This window comes from Cetorhinus maximus, chromosome 25 (genome assembly GCF_964194155.1).
Source record: "Cetorhinus maximus chromosome 25, sCetMax3.hap1.1, whole genome shotgun sequence".
Classification (NCBI taxonomy): Eukaryota; Metazoa; Chordata; class Chondrichthyes; order Lamniformes; family Cetorhinidae; genus Cetorhinus; species Cetorhinus maximus.
Window position 1 is genome coordinate 42,178,998 of NC_135903.1, and position 18,107 is coordinate 42,197,104.

Consider the following 18,107-nt stretch of genomic DNA (forward strand, 5'->3'; position numbering starts at 1 on the left):
CTCATTTCCATCCCCTTTCTTCCCCTCCCCCACTATAACCTTTCCCCTCCTTTCTACTTCCCCCTCCTCACCTTTCCTCCTCCTCTACCTCCCCCTCCTCCCTCCCCTCCCTCTTCCCTTCCCTCCCCTCCCTCTTCCCTCCCCTCCCTCTTCCCTCCCCTCCCTCCCTCTTCCCTCCCTCTTCCCTCCCCTCCCTCTTCCCTCCCCTCCCTCCCTCTTCCCTCCCCTCCCTCCCTCCCTCTTCCCTCCCCTTGCCCTCCCTCCCCTCCTCCCCTTGCCTCCCCTCCTCCCCCTCCCCTTCCTCCCCTCCTCCCCCACCCCCTTTTGCCTCTCGCCCCTCCTTTCCACTTCCCCTTCCCCCTCCTTTCCCCTCCCTCCCCCTCCCCCTCACAGCTCCCTCCATGCACCTTACTCAACAACCCATTGTAGAATATTCTGTATTGACAGCCACACATTCTCCTGAATCCCCCAGCCTCTCTTAAGCCTCTTCCACATTACACCTCTTTGCCTCAGTTGTTTTCTCAGCCCCCACAGAGAACGGCTTTTGTTTTATTTTTCCATTCACGGGATGTGGGCATCACTGGCTGGGCCAGCATTTATTGCCCATCCCTAATTGCCCTTGAGAAGGTGGTGGTGAGCTGCCTTCTGGAACTGCTGCAGTCCCTGTGGTGTAGGTACACCCACAGTGCTGTTAGGAGTGGGGAAGTTCCAGGATTTTGACCCAGCGACAGTGAAGGAACGGCGATATATTTCCAAGTCAGGATGGTGAGTGACTTGGAGGGAAACTTCCAGGTGGTGGAATTCCCATCATCTGCTGTCCCTGTCCTTACTTGTTTGGAAGGTGCTGTCGAAGTAGCCTTGGTGAGTTTCTGCAGTTCACCTTGTAGATGCCACACACTGCTGGCACTGTGTGTGTGGTTGGTGGAGGGACTGGATGCTGAAGATGGCGGCAGGTAAGGTGCCATCACCCCTCCCCCACCACGCTTCCCGCTCCGCGCATGCGCCCGCAGCCGCGACCTCCCGTTCTGCGCATGCGTCCTCCGAAGACGCCAGCTCCACCCCCCTCTCCCCGCGCGCGCAGCGGAGCCGACGGTCCGGGCCCGGCGTTGCGCAGGCTCAGCGGGAATGGTCGCCGGCCGCCGGCGCGGGCTGTTGGCGCGTGCGCGGTGGCGAGCGGTTTGGCGGTTGCAGAGGCCGGCGTGGGGTTGTGTGTGGTGGTGGTAGTGTGTGTAGTCGGGGGGGGGGAGGGGGTGTTGTTGGTCCGGAAGAGAGCTCGCCGTGCGGCCCACTGCAGCCTGTCCGGGCACATCTGGGGGCTTGGGGCCCCCCCCCCCCACTCCTCCCCAACCACTTCGGACTGGTAACCGCCATGGAGACGGTGGGAGCTGCGCAGCGTCGGGGCTGAATTGTGCAGCGAGCGAGCGAAGTGAGGGGGGGCCGGGGCTGGGGCCCAGAGCCCCGGGACAAAGCGGAGGCTGGAGCAGGCATAAAGCGGCCCATAGCCGGGGTAGAGAGGCAGGCCGGAGTCTACCGGGACAGTCCAAAACCGGGGGCAAACTGACCATCGTACACAAATGCAGGTACACTCAGCTTGTTGCACAACACAGCGGGATGTGTAAATTCCAGTACCGAATGTCCTGGGACTTACTAAATGCATCTGTCTAGCTCTGGGATTAACGATTGTGGATGTGCTGAACTATTGCAGAGTGGATGTGCTGAACTATTGCAGAGTGGATGAGGGATAAAAATTGCGGTTTAACAAGAGTTGGTGCAGAAACTGCTGGGGATATGCAAATTTAGATGCACCAGTCTGGTGTGAAATCTATGGGGATAGTCTGCTGAATTGATGCAGAGTATCCAGATATAAGTATGAAGTATACTGTGATGTACACGTGTTGGTATTTAGAGCGGGTGTAAAATGTCCTGGGTTATTCTTTTATGCAGTGACAGCTGACATCAAATGCACTGTGATATACGGTACCCATGCAGAGACTGCAGTGTACACTGTACGTATACAAATGGAAGTGTACTGAATACATTGGGATGAATTAATGCATTTGTGGAGAGATTGCACAGAATGTATTAGTTTATAGTGCTGAATATACTGAGATATACTAAAATAAGTGTAGAGCTAGTACAGAAATCTGATATATTAATGCAGGATTATTGAATAAGCATAGTATGCTGGTACACTGATGCAGAGGATCAGTAAGGACAGATGTAATGTAGAGTTCTTGCAGGTGCTGAATACAATGAAGGTATAGGGATTTTGTATATTATAGTGTTTGTATATTATAGTGATGCAAGTACACTGAGCCAGTCTAGAATATGCCAAGAAATACTATATCAGCTGTGAAGAACCATCACACAGTATAACAAAATCTACCGGTGCACAATCCAGAACTGATAAATATGCCAAGGTTTGTGGGAAAACTATATACAGCCATCTCAGATCTTGGCTGAAATAATACAGAAAATGGTGGAAAATCTCAGCAGGTCTGGCAACATCTGTGGAGAGAGAAGCAGTTAACTTTTGAATCCAATATAATTCTTCTTTTACAGATCTTGGCTTAATATAGTTGTACAGGTATACCAAGTAGTTACAGAATGCACTTTGATATTTTATTGTGATATGGAGATAATATCCTGGAATCCGCTAATTCATATATCCAGATTGAATATTGGATAATATATGTTAATGAAGGTTTACAGAGCTGTGCAGAATATTCTATTGCAGGCACACCAACCTTATGTAGGCTATTCCAAAGCATTATCAATATGCATATGCAAAATCACGACAGAATTTGACACAGCTTGCCTTAGTACATGAGCATAAGGTAAAAGGTAGGAAAAGGCCGGCCGGTTCCTGTAACATGATGCAATGTACGTTGTACCATCAGTCCACAGTCTAGCCCAGTCGTGTAATCTTGTCGGAGAGAGTAAAGATAACCAAGCTATTCTGATGCAGTTTTACAGAAGTAATGCAGAATTTTCTAAACTATTCTAGTTTAGGTATAGAGAGGTAGTATAGGATATGTTAATGTAGATATCCTGAAATAATGTAGAATATCCAACACAGACATACAAAGCAGGTACGAAACATGGCGTTATGCACTGATGCAGCTAACCACAGTCAGTGTGGAATTAGATGCAATGATGGAGGTAGTGCTGAACGTGCTGTGATTTTCAGTGCAGAATACGACAATACATTAATCTAGGCATACAATGCTGGTGCAGAATGTGAATTGATTTATTAAGGTGAGGATGCAGAGCCACTGTGGAATATACAGTCAGTTCTCTTAAATGGGTGAGGTAACAGCACAGCAATAAAATGGGAAGGGGAGCTCTGATAATGATCCCTTCAGGAAAACAAAAGTACATCCTGTGTTGTTTAGTGGTTCCAGGGAAAGATAGAAAATGGTTGTGGGGAGGCTCTGCAAGCACTGGGGTTGTAGTTGGTCGTCCAGCACAATTGGGAATTCTCCCACCAAAGTGGGAGGGAGAGGTGGCAAAGCATTGGATGATTTGTGGTTGAAGACTTGGAAGTGGTAAGGTTTGTGATGGTCTAATGTTTGGTTTTTTTTATACATTCATTGGATGTGGGCATCGCTGGCTAGGCCAGCATTTATTGCCCATCCCTAATTGCCCTTGAGGGTATGATGGTGAGATGCCTTCTTGAACTGCTGCAGTCCAGTCCAGATGGCACGTGGGAGAGAGGAAGCACAGTGGTTGGGAGCTTTTTAAGTATTTGTGTTACATATGTGTGTTGAGCTGCCTGGAAGAGCTGAAGGGGAGGGGAAGCCTGGAGAAGCATTAGAGAAAAGAGAATTGTGCCTGAGATGAGGAGGGCACCAGCACTAACAGTAGTTAGGACTTGGAAATGTGAGCAGCTAAGCAAGGGCTGAGAAGAGGAGAGACATGCTTTAGACATATGGAATCTGAGAACAGCCAGCGATGAGGAGTGAATTTGGAACAGGATTGTATTCACATTGAGCAACCGGGTGGAGAGATAGTAGGGCTGAAAAGATGCACATAGACAGAAAGTGGAGGAAGAGAAAAAAATCAGACCCAGGTTGTGGTAATTGATTCTGTGCATGTTGAGAATAATGGCTTTGATTTACCAGTTACCATTGGCATTTCTGACTTACCCCACTCTATTTTCAGGTTCCTTCTGAACCATTTTGCCCAACAATCAATAGAGCAGAAATAGAGAATGAGACCATTGACATCCTGAGGGCTGGGAGTGGTTTAGAAACCAGCAAAGGACCACCAAATGGTTGATCAAAAGGGAAAAATAGAATATGAGGGTAAACTAGCCAGGAATATAAAACATCGTAAGAACTTCTACAAATATATAAAATGGAAGTGAGTGGCTAAAGTATACATTGGTCCCTTAGAAGCAGAGACAGGAGAAATTATTAGGAGATGAAAGAGACGTTAAACATATTTTGCTTCTGTCTTCACAGTAGACACAAGTTACACACCAAGAATAGAGGGTAAACTAGGGGTTAATAAGAGTGAGGAAATTAAGGTAATTAATATCAGCAGAGAAAAAGCCCTGTAGAAACTCAAAGGGTTAAAAATCCAACAAGTCCCATGTCCAGATGGCCTACATCCTAGGGTTCTAAAAGAGATGGCTGCTGAGCTAGTGAAAGTTAGCAGATGTACCACTGCTATTCAAGGAGGGAGGGAGAAAACAGCCTGACTTCAGATATCAGGAAAATGCTGGAATCTATTAGTAAAGAAGTCTTAACAATGAAAGGCAAAATATGATTAGAACAAGTCAACATGGTTTTACGAAAGGGAAATCCTGTTTGACAAATTTATTAGAGTTTTTTGAGGATGAAACTAGTATGATAGATGATCTTCTTATCGTGTCCACGGACAGTCTATACATGGCCCAGCCAGAACTGGACACATTTTTGTGCCTTGTTGTTGAATTCGGCAAGATCTGCAACAGTGCAGGGTTCCTCTAGCGATGGGCATTGCAGGAGATGTTGCATAGTCTGTGGCTCAGTTCCACATTCACAAGTTGTTGGGCTGGTATATTTGCTTAGTGACACCTTTGAACGACCTACACCAGTCCTAAGTCTGTTAAGGTACTTCCAGGTTGCCCAGTTGCAATTAGCTCCCGGGGGAAGGCTTTCATCCGGTAGAATTTCCATCGCTGGGGGTTGTTCGAGACTGGTGAGCCGGTCTTTCCACAAGGCGATGCGGGCTTCAGATGGGGTTGATTGTAATGGAACAACACTGTTCATGAAACTCTCCCTTGACTTTAGGCGGCTGGATGTAGGTGTATGACCATGTAGAGGGTGCCTCTCATCTGATGTTTGATGGAGTTGCTCTTTCTTGCTGGCTGCCGTTCTTCTTATATCAGGGGGAGCAATACCCACCAGGATATATAGGCTGTTGGTGTTTGTTGGTTTTAAACAACCTGTGATAAGTCGGCAGCTTGCATTCAGAACGGCATCCATCTTCTTAGCATGAGTTGTTTCTTTCCCATGCAGGGCAGGCATATTCAGCAGTGGAATAGAAAAGAGCAAGTGCACTGGTTCGCAATGTTTTCAAGCTTGCTCCCCATTTTGTATTAGTGAGCTTATTCAGGATGTTGTTTCGTGTGCTCACTTTTGCCTTTGTCTTTTCGATGTGGTTCTTGGAAGGTGAAGTCAAGGGTGACTCCTAAGTAGATAGGGTGCTCGCAATGCGTCACTGTTGCTCCACACCAGGTTACTTTAAGCTGGCATTTGGCTTCACGGTTTCTGAGGTGGAATGCACAAACTTGTGTCTTTGATGGGTTTGCGCGAAGGTGGTTTTCTTCATAGTAGGATGTTAGCCCCTCCAAGGCCTCAGAAAGCATTTTCTCCACGGTGTTAAAATCAGAGCTTTGGGCAGTGACACATGATAGTATGATAGATGAAGGGTAGATATAGTATATTTGGATTTCCAAAGACATTCAGTAAGGTGCCGTACAAAAGGTTAATACAAAAAATAAGGGCTCATGGAGTGAGGGGTGATGCATTAGCATGGATTAAGGATTGGTATACGAACAGGAAGCAGAGAGTAGAGATAAATGGGCCTTTTTCAATTTGGTAGGTTGTGACTAGTGGAGTGCCGCAAGGATCAAAGATGGGGCCTCAGCTATTTGCAATCTACATTAATGACTTTAAACAGACAAGAGAGAAATGTATCCAAGTTCACTGATAGAAAGCTATGTGGGGATACAAGCTGTGAGAGGACACAAAGAGGCTGCAAAGAGATACAGGTTACGTGAGCGGGCAATAAGTTAGCAGGTGGAGTATAATGTAGGAAAGTGTGAGGTTATTCACTTTGGTCATAAGAATAGAAAAGCAGAATCTTTTTAAAAGGCATGAAACTTTTAACTGTTAATGTTTAGAGAGACTTGTGTGTACTCGTACAGGGAGTGCAGAAAGTTAGCATGCAAATAGAGCAAGCAATTAGGAAGGCAAGTGGCACGTTGGCCTTCATTATAAGGGGATTGTACAAAAATAAAAAAACTTTGCGACAACCGTATGGGGCTTTGGTGAGACCATACCTGAAATATTGTGCACAGTTTTGGTTTCCATATTTAAGGAAGGATATACTTGCATTGGAGGTGGTACAGCGGAGGTTCACTAAGTTGGTCATATGAACATACGAATAAGGAGCAGGAGTAGGCCACTCAAGTCTGTTCCGCCATTCGATAAGATCCTGCCTGATCTGAATGTAACCTCAACCCCACATCCCTGCCTACCCCAATAACCTTTCACCCCCTTGTTAATCAAGAATCTATCTAGCTCTGCCTTAAAAATATTCAAAGACTCTGCTTCCACCGTCTTTTGATGAAGAGAGTTCCAAAGACTCATGAGCCTATGAGAGAGAATTTCTCCTCATCTCTGTCTTAAATGAGTGACCCCTTATTTTTAAACAGTGACCCCCTAGTTCTAGATTCCATAAGAGGAAGCATCCTCTCCACATCCACTCTGTCAAGACCCCTCAGGATCTTAAAGGTTTCAATTAATTTGCCGCCTCCTCTTCTAAGTTCCAGTGGATACAAGCCTGACCTGTCCAGTCTTTCCTCATAAGACAACCCGCCCATTCCTGGTATTAGTCTAGTAAACCTTCCCTGAACTGCTAACGCGTTTACATCTTTCTTTAAATAAGGAGAGCAGTACTGTTCACAATATTCCAGATGTGGTCTCACCAATGCCCTGAACAACTGAAGCAGAACCTCCCTACTTTTGTAATCAATTCCCATCACAAATGATATTCTATTAGCTTTCCTAATTACTTGCTGTACCTGCATACTAACCTTTTGTGATTCATGCACTAAGACACCCAGATCCCTCTGAATCTGAACTCTGCAACCTCTCACCATTTAGGTAATCTTTTTTATTCTTCCTGCCAAAATGAACGATTTCACATTTGCCCACATTATACTCCATTTGCCAGACCTTTGGCTACTCACTTAACCTATCTATATCACTTCGTCGCCTCCTTACGCCCTCTGCACAACTTACTTTCTTACCTGTCTTTGTGTCATCAGCAAATTTAGTAACCATTCCTTTGGTCCCTTCATCCAAGTCATTTATATAAATTGTAAAATGTTGAGGTCCCAGCACTGATCCCTGTGGCACGCTACTAGTCACATCCTGCCAACCAGAAAAAGACCCATTCATGCCAACTCTCTGCTTCCTGTTAGCTAACCAATCTTCTATCCATGCCAATATGTTACCCCCTACACCAAGAACTTTTATTTTCTGCAATAACCTTTGATGTGGCACTTTATCTAATCCCTTCTGGGAATCCCATAGTATGTCCACCAGTTCCCCTTTATTCACAGCACGTGTGACTCCTTCAGAGAACTATCTCCTGGGAGAGGGTTGTCCTATGATGAGAGGCTGAGTAAATTGGATTTATATTCTCTGGAGATTAGAAGAATTGAGAGATGATCTCATTGAAGCCTTCAGGATTATGAAGCAGCTTGACAGGGTAGATACTGAGACATTCCTGAGACATTCTGTTTCCCCTGACTGAAAAATCTAGAACATGGGGACTGAGATGAGGAGAAATTTCTTCACTCGGAGGGTTGTGAATCTTTGGAATTCTCTATCCCAGAGGGCTGTGGATGCTCCATCATTGAATACATTTAAGGCTGGGATAGACAGAGTTTTGGTGTCTCAGGGAATCAAGGGGTATGGGGCACAGGTGGAGTGGTAGAGTTGAAGCCTAAGATCATGCATGATCATATTGAATGGCGGAGTAGGCTTGCGTATGGTCGTCTCCTGCTCCTATTTCTTATGTTCTTACTCGCATTGGCAAATGCAGAAATAATCTGGGAGTGCCATTCCGTTTCCCCCGCTTCCTATCTATTTGAAGCTCAACGGTGTTCAGAGCCCCAAAATTTTTCCTTTAATGAAACGTGGAAAATTACTGTTTTTCTCTGTATTTAGTGCAATATGAATGAAATTGAGGGAATGTGTACATTTGGAGAAGGTGATTGCATTGGCTTAACTATAGCAAAAAAACACATTCTCCAGTTTAATCTTGTGGACTTTCAGGGACCTGGTTGGGAGTTGTGTTGGCTTCTTCCTGGCTTCCCTTACAGTAGCCTTGTGGCCCATGCTGCGCATGCTGAGACTATTCAATGGAATGGTTTATTTGATAATTCTCATGTGTTAAAGAAAAACTTACTGCTTGCATGAGCAACTCATAGAATAATGAAGCTGCATGGTCAGTTAGCTGGCACTAAGCAGTTTGGATATCAGATATATCCCTGAAAATGCGTTCTAAGCTAGAGTCTACTCAAGGAGTTTGGGTGGTTTATATGCAGAATAATAGATTTCTTGGAATTGGTTACAGGCTGGATTCTAAGTTTAGATTTCTGAGTTAGCTGATCTCAGCCGGGGCAATGATGCAGCCATTTAAATGTCTGGCTTAGGGAAGGGAAGAAACAATCAAGATTCCCGCTTTTGATTAAGGTTCAGTAAGCCCTGCTGTAAAGTGTGCATGCACATCTGATAAGAACTGTGAAGACACCATTGTGTCTTTTAAGGGGGAAATGTATAAATATTTAATTATATCAGGAAAATTAAGAAGACTATGAACTATGGAAAGAGACCAGAGTCATGAAGTTAGTTTTGGATTCTTCCAGCAGAGATGGTCAGCTGAATGGTCGTCTTCTATGGCAGTATTGCACCTGACCGCTCTGGACCCAATGCACTCTTTGCTCCCTTGGAATGGGGGAGACAGATATTTAACATGTAAATAAGTGGTAAATCTTCCAGGATCATCTATGCTAGTATCACAACTACCTCTCTGAAGCTGCTAGAATATGGTTGCTGCTGTTTAGATCATGTATTTCTCATCAATGTTGATGAGAAATGCATGACCAGCTTTAGCAATTGAAGCAGAGCCTGTGCCAACGTTTAAGAAGCAGCTAGGTTGTTGAAAGGGGGCGGGGGGTGGGCAGCAGGACAGGGATGTGGGATTACGACTGAAAGTGGACAGCAAACACAAAGAGAAACACACTTGCAGTTTTATGGTACCTTTGACGATCACAGGATATTCCAAAGCACTTTACAGCCAATGAAGTACTTTGAAGTGTAGTCACTGTTGTAATGTGGGAAATGTGACAGCTAATTTGTGTACATCAAGTTCCCTGTGAACAGCATTGTAATAAATGACCAGGTAATCTGTTTCTTTTTGTGTTGTTGATTGAGGGATGAATATTGGCCAGGACACTAGGGATAACTCTCCTGCCCTTCTTCAAAATAGTGCCATGTGATCTTTTACATTCACCTGAAATGGGCCTCGGTTTAATGTCTCCTACAGTGCAGCACTCTCTCAGTACTGCACTGAAGTGCCAGCTTTGATTTTTGTACTCAAGTCCTAGAATGAATCTTGAACCCAGAACCTTCTGATTCAGGCGATTGTGCTACCAACTGAACCACAGCTGACCAAAGTGAACTGCCTGGGTCACTGACTCATTTCCATGTTGTAACTAATGTGAAAATCTATATAACTTCCACCTATGATGGGCATCAGTGTTCTTGATATTTGCCTTCTATCTGCTGTTCTGCCATATCCTAACTTGGACCAAGACCTATTCATCCGTCACACATGTCCTTGCTGACCTGCATTGCCCCCTGGCCTGGCAATACCTCAATTTAAAAATTCTCAGCCTTGTTCTCAAATTCCTCCATGGCCTTGCCTCTTGTTATCTCTTTAACTTCCTCCAGCCCTACATCCTTCAGATCTCTGCACTGCTCCAACCCTGGCCTTCTGCTCCCCTCTGATTTTAATTGCTGTACCATTGGTGCCATTGCCTTCAGTTGTCTGGATCTGGAATTCCCCACTGTAAACCACTTTACCTCTTTACTCCTTTCTCCTCCTTTAAGACACTCCTCAAATCTTAATCTCTAACCATACTTTTGATCACCTGTCCTAATATCTTGTGTGGCTTGGTGGCAAATATTGTTTTTATAATGCTCGTAAAAAACACCTCTGGACGTTTAACAGCATTAAATGCTATATAAACCCAAGTTATTGTTTATGCCTAAAATGGCAACCTGACGCCCTCTCCCCTGCTACCTAATCCACTGTGCATCTCCAGCATCCCATTTCTTTGAGAGATGGCTAAGTTTTGAAATTGTTAATGTCGTTGTTTAGAGCAGTAGGCTGCAAAGCCTCCAGGAGAAAGATGAGGTAGATCTTCAAACTTACATTGAGCTTAATTGGAATAATGCAGCAGGTCAAAGGCAGGGCAGAGGGACACAACTTGAAGCAATGCTGGGTAGACCTTGCAATGGGAATTGGAGAGCTAATTGGTACAGTGAGTAAAGTAGGGATGTCACGTTTACAGACAACTGGGGTGTTGCGATCATGTTATCTGCCTTTGAAGGAGGATATCCATGTTCAAACTAAAGTGTACAATGTACACCCTAGTTTGCTCAATTACGTATATGACTGGCGATTGCTTTTGCATGTGGCTGACTTGCTTAAAATCTAGGAAACTTGGGCTGATGTTTTCAGGGTATGTAGTGAGTTCCAACCATTCACCAAGTTGAGTTGAACCAAGTAGAGTTGGTTGGAACCTTCAGAATGATGGATTAGGCCAATTTCATTCCTATAATTTGAATGACTACATTCAGGAAAACGGTACCTCGTACAACGGGTAATTACAAAATAATAACTTACCATAAAGGTTGTGACCATGACTGCTTTTCTTTCAAGAAATTGGTTAAATATATTTATAAATAGTCATTTAGAAGTACAGAACTTGAGTATTGCTGGAAAAAAGACTTGTTGAAGCTTTTTGTCTTGCTCTCAACAGGACAATTTGCAAGAAAATATCAATGTTAGGGGAAACAACATATTTATACTGTATGAGAAGAAAATGCTGATTGGTTGGCAAGTGGTCTCTGATTGGTAGAGACATTGCCATGGAGAATGCAGCAGTGGATGGTGACCGGCAGTTAATTGCCTAGCATTGTTTGAAATGTAAACCAGGCAGCTTGATTCTGATTGGTTAAACATTGCTGTGGGGCATGAACCAGTGAACGGCTGTCATTTATTTTGTTTAGCTGAAACCAGTCAATGTGTGTACGTGTTCTGTCTGCAAAGAACAGGACCCTGTGTATTAATATATGCAGCTTCCAGTACACGCAAATGCGCCACACTGCGAACCTGACTAACCAGGCTCGTAGTGTAGCACATTTGCGTGTACTGGAAGCCACATATATTAATACACAGGATCCTGGTCTTTGCAGGCAGAAAGAACATGTACACACATTGCGCCTGTTTCAGCTAAACAAAATAAGTGACAGCCATTTGCTGGTTCATGCCCCAGGGCAATGTTCAACCAATCAGAGTCAAGCTGCCTGGTTTACATTTCAAACAATACTTGCCAACCAATCAGCACTCTCTCTTCTAATGCAGTATAAATATGTTGTTTCCCACAACATTGGTAATTTCTTGCGAACTGTCCTGTTGAGTGCAAGATTAAAAGCTTCGACAAAAAAAAACTCTCTTCTCAGCAATACTTAAATATATTTATGGTAAATGCATATATTAAATTACTGGCATATATTCAGTTGTTTATCTGTAAAATATTTTTGATTGTTGGGTAAGGGCTGGAATGAAGCCTGGCTTGATGCTCAACATGTGTGAGAGGTTCTTGGGAGGTAGTGTTTAGATACTGCATTTGAAGCAATTTGTGAAAGGGTTTTCTCACTGTTCATTATAAAAGACTAACCCAGAGACCAGGCCAGTAAAGATGCTCTGGAGACTGTAAAGATTCGTGATGTACTTATTGGAGTAATATAAAATACAGAAGTCAGAATACTGAGCGTAGAAGGAGCAGATAAGTCATGAGCGTTTAGAATTCCAGCTTCACCTATTTCCCTTTTGCTGTGCTGATTCTTTGGCCTTGCTTGCTGTATTCTCCTATTTCAGGGATTCTTTTTGCCACACTAAGATTTCTAGTGCCATGACAAATCAATAACTGTGTTTCCCAATTACAGCCCAGCCATCCTAGAGGAAAATGTGTATAGGGTGTATTGAAGATTATGACTGAAGTACATTTATTAATTTATTTTGGGAAGGAAGGTGGACTTTGAATGTATTGTACAGTAACATTAAGTTTTAGGCCCCTGTGAATTTTTGGATTCCTTAGTATGGAGCGGTAGGAAGAGTCAGGGAACTGGGGCCAGTTGAACATATCACCTGGGCATCAAAACCGGGTTAAACAAATTTAAACTAGAAATCAGTGACTCTATTTTAGTTTTATAAAGATGGCAAACCTGTCTGAAGACATTAGTATGAAAATACTCAATTTTGGCTTTAATACATATCAAAAGCAAAAGAAAATGATCCTTTCATTGGATGTGGCAGCCACAGGCAAGGCCAGCTTCCGTTGCCCATGCCTAATTATCCTTGAACTGAGTGGCGTGCTGGGCTGTTTCAAAGGAGAGTTGAGCCATTGCTGTGGGTTTGGAGTCACATGTGAGCCAGACCAGGTAAGGATGGCAGATTTCCTTCCCTAAAGGGCATTAATGAACCAGATTGGTTTTTGCAACAATCGATTGTTTCACAGTCACCATTACTGAGACTAGTTTTACAATTCTAGATTTATTAATTGAATTTAAATTCCACCAGCTGTCACGGTGGGATTTGAACCCATGTCCTCAGAGCATTAGCCTGGGCCTCTGGATTACTAGTCCAGTGGCATTGGCACCATCTCTTCCCTATTTACCAACCTGCACAGACCTCCTTCCATGAAGGACATTTTGGAATGTTGCTTTGTTTACGTTTCTTTGTAAATCTACTTGGATTTCTTTGTTGTGGGGGAAGCCTGTAACCCCATTCATGCTTGGAGCAAATACTCATCGCTGAGCATTCTACAGAGGCACTTGAGGTATTTGGTTTGCATCCAACCAGGAACTGACTGCAGTTGCTATTGGATGGGTGGTGGGAAGCTAAAGGCCCATGCATGCTGTGACCCAGATGGATATTGTGGGTAATGTGCTGGATGCCAACTGATCTTGGTATTACCAGAAGCAGCCACCTGAGGTTTTTGGCTGCCTGACAATTGTGGCTGTTCCAAGAATACCGATACACAGACGAGGGGTGATCTGAATTGTATTGTGCCAAGGTCAAGTTAGCACAGTAGCTAGTCAGAGCAGACGATACAACTTGAAGCAATTTACAATATATATTAATGACTTGGATGAGGGAAATGAATGTACTATTGCCAAGTTTGCGGATGACACAAAAATAGGTGGGAGGGCAAGTGGTGAGGATAACACAGAGTCTACAGAGGGATATAGACGGGTTAAGTGAGTGCACAAAAATGTGGCCGATGGAATATAATGTAGGAAAGTGTGAGGGTATGCACTTTGGCAGGAAGAATAGAGGCGCTGAATATTATTTAGATGGAGAAAGACTGCAGAAAGCTGCAGCACAGAGGGATTTGGGGGTCTTCGAGCATGAATCCCAAAAAGCTTGCATACAAATTCAGCAGGCAATAGGTAAGGCAAATGGAACATTGGCCTTTATTTCAAAGGGAATGGAGTATAAAAATAGGGAAGTCTTGCTAAAACTATACAAGGCACTAGTTAGATGCCACCTAGAATACTGTGAACAGTTTTGGTCCCCTTATCTAAGGAAAGATATACTGGCATTGGAGGCAGTCCAGAGAAGGTTCACTAGGTTGATCCCAGGTATGGAGGGATTTTCTTATGAGGAGAGGTTGAGTAGGTTGGGCCTGTACTCATTGGAGTATAGAAGAATGAGAGGAGACCTTATTGAAACAGATAAGATTCTTAGGGGGTTTGACAGGGTAGAAGCTAAGAGGTTCTTTCCCCATGTGGGAGAGTCTAGGACCAGAGGGCGTAATCTCAGAGTAAAGGGGCATTCATTTAAAACAGAGATGAGGGAGAATTTCTTCTCTCAGAGGGTAGTTAATCTGTGGAACTCTTTACCGCAGTATATTTAAGGTGGAGATGGACAGATTCTTAATCAGTAAGGGAATCAAGGGTTTGGGGGAAAGGCAGGAAAATGGAGTTGAGGATTATCAGATCAGCCATGATCTCATTGAATGGCGGAGCAGACTTGATGGGCCGAATGGCCCACTTCTGCTCCTTCATCTTATGGTCTTACGATGCAGAACCACCTAAGCTTGACCTTCCTTCCTGCAAGCGTTGGAGGGTTCTTGTGTTTGGCTGTGAACTGACCGTGACAGCTATGCTATGGGCATGCCAAGGCCACACTAAAGGGGAAACAAGATCTAGAGAAAAGAAATATTTGCATTTCTGCAGCACTTTTCATGACCTCAGGATGTCCCATAGTGTTTTACAGCCAATGATGTACTTTTGTAGTGTAGTCACTGTTGTAAGAGAATTTATCTTTTACTCAGTTTTCCCCGAGTAATTAAAAAAACATACTGTGTATGTCTTATAAACCTAGGGATTTTTTTTTGAAAACTTCAGAAGTCTACCTCCAAGGGGTCTTCATCAAATTAGATATGTTGTTTTATGCTTTTCATCATGAGAAGTGTCCCAGAGTAGCTCCTTTGACTTGGGCAGTGAGGCTGCAACTTCACCCCAGCCAGGGAGCTGAGCTGCAGTCCCTTTGACCCTGGTAAATTTGTCCCCCACACAAGATTGTGCATCCCCAACTAGTAGTGAGCCTCTGACAGTCTAGATCAACTTTCAGACCAGCCTGAAGTTATGACCCTCATTGCAGCCAATGATTAGATCTGATTGAATCTGTTGTTATACAAATTGTAGTCAGGTGCACAAAATATTTACTTCCGATTTGGTGGAACTTTCTTGTAAAGGAAGGGCCAGTCTCCTGATATATTCTGTATGGTCCCACCTATAATCTGTCTCTGGCTTTTCATTACATGGATTGTTAGGAAGCTACAAATTTATTGGTGTTTCTGGCTGTGGAATGAATTCCAGACCTGTCAAATAATAGATTTCTTCTTAAAAGTGTGATGTTCTAAAGTGCTCATTACAATTTCATTTGGACAGTTTATGATTTCAGACTTGCCTTTACCCACTCCAATCTTGTCCTTTCCTCTCTTGGAGCCTTTGATTCTTGCTAGGTTGTCATCTTTCTGGTATTTCACCTAAATAGTTGTTTTGTGGGTGTGTGAGCTCAGAGAGCAAGTGTCAGCACAATGTTTTACCAAGGGTTACCTCAAAAGTCAAACCAGATACTGAACTAGCAACCGACAGCCTTAAATCTCAATGTCAACTTGCAAAACAGAATTCAATAAATCTGGTCATTCGTGAGCCTGCACCAAGGAAAAGATGATTATGGAGCTTTTAGATTGTTGTGAAAACACAATTTATGTGCTATATCCTTAAGGACTCCGTTGTCATCCTCCACATTGGTACCAATGACATTGATAGGGCTGGAAAGGGAGTTCTGCTGAAAGAATTTGAACAGTTAGCCTAATTAAAAAGCAGAACCTCCAAGATGGTAATCTTGGGATTACTACCTGAGGCGCAGGCAAACTGGCATAGGATAAATAAAGTGAAGGCGTTAAATGCGTGGCTCAGAGATTGGTGTGAGAGGAATGGGCTTCAGTTCATGGGGCACTGGCACCAGTACTGGGGTAGAAGGGAGCTGTTCCAGTGGGACGGGCTTCATTTGAACTGTGCTGGGACCAGTATCCCGGCGAATGAAATAACCAGGGCTGTAGAGAGGGCTTTAAACTAAATAGGGGGGTGGCGGAGGGTCTGGAGAGGGGATATATAGGCTTACAAAGCAAAAGGATATGGCAGCATTGCAGGGCAGCTATTTTGGTAATGATATCCAGAGTGTGGCAGGAAGGGACAGAGTGTACAAACATTTTTTTTTAAAAAAGCAGCAAGTAGGGTTAAAGGGGGAAAAAATGGCAAAAAGGTAAAATTAATGACTCTTTACTTGAATGCATGTAATATTCAGAACAAAAATTAATTAACGGCACAAACAGAGGTTAATGGGTATGATCTTATAACCTTTACGGAGACATGGTTACAAGGAGATCAAAGATGGGAACTAAATATTCAGGGGTATGTGACTTTTCGAAAGGACAGGCAGGAAGGAAAGGGTAGTGGGTGGCTTTGTTAGTACGAGATGGAATAAGTGCGATAGCAAGAAATGATCTTGGATTGGAAGATGTAGAATCCACATGGGTGGAGGTAAGAAATAACAATGGGAAGAACACACTGGTGGGAGTAGTCTGCAGGCCCCCCAACAGTAGCTATACTGTAAGACAGAGAATAAATCAGGATATAACGAGAAGATGTAAAAAAGGCAGTACATTAATCATGTGTGACTTTAATCTTCTTGTAGATTGGGAAAATCAAGCCACATGCAAGAATTCAGAGTGTATTCAGAACAGTTTCCTAGAACAATATATTGTGGACCCAGCCAGGGATCAGGCCAATTTGGATCTGGTAATGTGTAAGGAGGCAGGTTTAATAAATGATCTCAGAGTACAAGGTCCCCTAGGAAACAGTGATGATAACATGGTAGAATTTAGCATTCAGTTTGAGAGTGAGAAACTTGGATCGGAAACAACTGTGCTAAACTTAAATCAGGGTAATTACAAAGGAATGAGGGCAGAGTTGGCTGCAGCGGACTGGGAAAGGAGTTTAGTAGAAAAGGTGGTTGATGAACAATGGCAGATGTTTCACAAAATAGTTCATGGCTCACAACAAAGATATATTCCAGTGAGGAGGAAGGATTCTAGGAAGAGGATAAACCAACAATGGTTAACCAGGAAAGTTAAGGATAATGTCACATTGAAAGAATACACATACAATGTGGCAAAGATTAGTGGTAAACCAGAGGATTAGGAAAGTTTTAAAAACCAACAAAAGATGACCAAAAAATTAATGAGGGAGAAATAAACTTTGAGGGTAAACTAGCAAGTAATATGAAAACGGACAGTAAGAGCTTCTTTAAATATATAAAAAGGAAGAGAGAGGTCAAAGTGAACAAAAGCCCCTTAGAGAATGAGGCTGGGGAAATAATGGGGAAGCAGAAAATGGCAGAGGAGTTGAATAAACACTTTGCATCAGTTTTCACGGTACAAGACATTAATAGCATTCTAAAAATACTAAATAATGAAGGGGCAAAAAAGGGGGAGGAAATAAATACAGTAACTATCACGAGGGAAACTAATAGGGCTAAAGGCTGATAAGTCCCCGGGACCTGATGAGTTGCAGCCTAGGATATTAAAGGAAGTAGCTACGCAAATAGTCGATGCATTGGTAGTAATCTTTCAAGAATCCTTAGATTCTGGAAAAGTTCCAGAGGATTGGAAAACTGCCAATGTAATATCCTTATTCAAAAAGGGAGGGAGAATTAAAAAAACAGGTAACAATAGGTTAGTTAGCTTAACATCCATCATTGGGAAACCGTTGGAGCCTATTATAAAGCTTGTAATAGCAGAGCATTTAGGAATGTATTATATGATCAAGCAGAGTCACGTGGCTTCATGAAGGGGAAATCATACCTGACAAATTTATTAGAATTCTTTGAGGAGGTAACAAGCAGGATAGATAAAGGGGAACCAGTAGATGTAATATATTTGGATTTCCAAAAGGTGT

At 43.4% G+C, this 18,107-nt stretch overlaps 1 protein-coding gene across 1 annotated transcript in view; it reads left to right on the forward strand.

Moving 5' to 3' along the window:
* The first annotated feature begins 1,263 nt into the window (after nucleotides 1-1,263).
* Nucleotides 1,264-18,107, forward strand: part of map3k3 (mitogen-activated protein kinase kinase kinase 3) — a 126,042-nt gene continuing 109,198 nt past the window's right edge. Inside the window, exon 1 of the mRNA XM_078529842.1 lies at nucleotides 1,264-1,580. The gene's annotated coding sequence lies outside the window, so the exon portion shown is untranslated. The remainder of the gene's footprint in view (nucleotides 1,581-18,107) is intronic.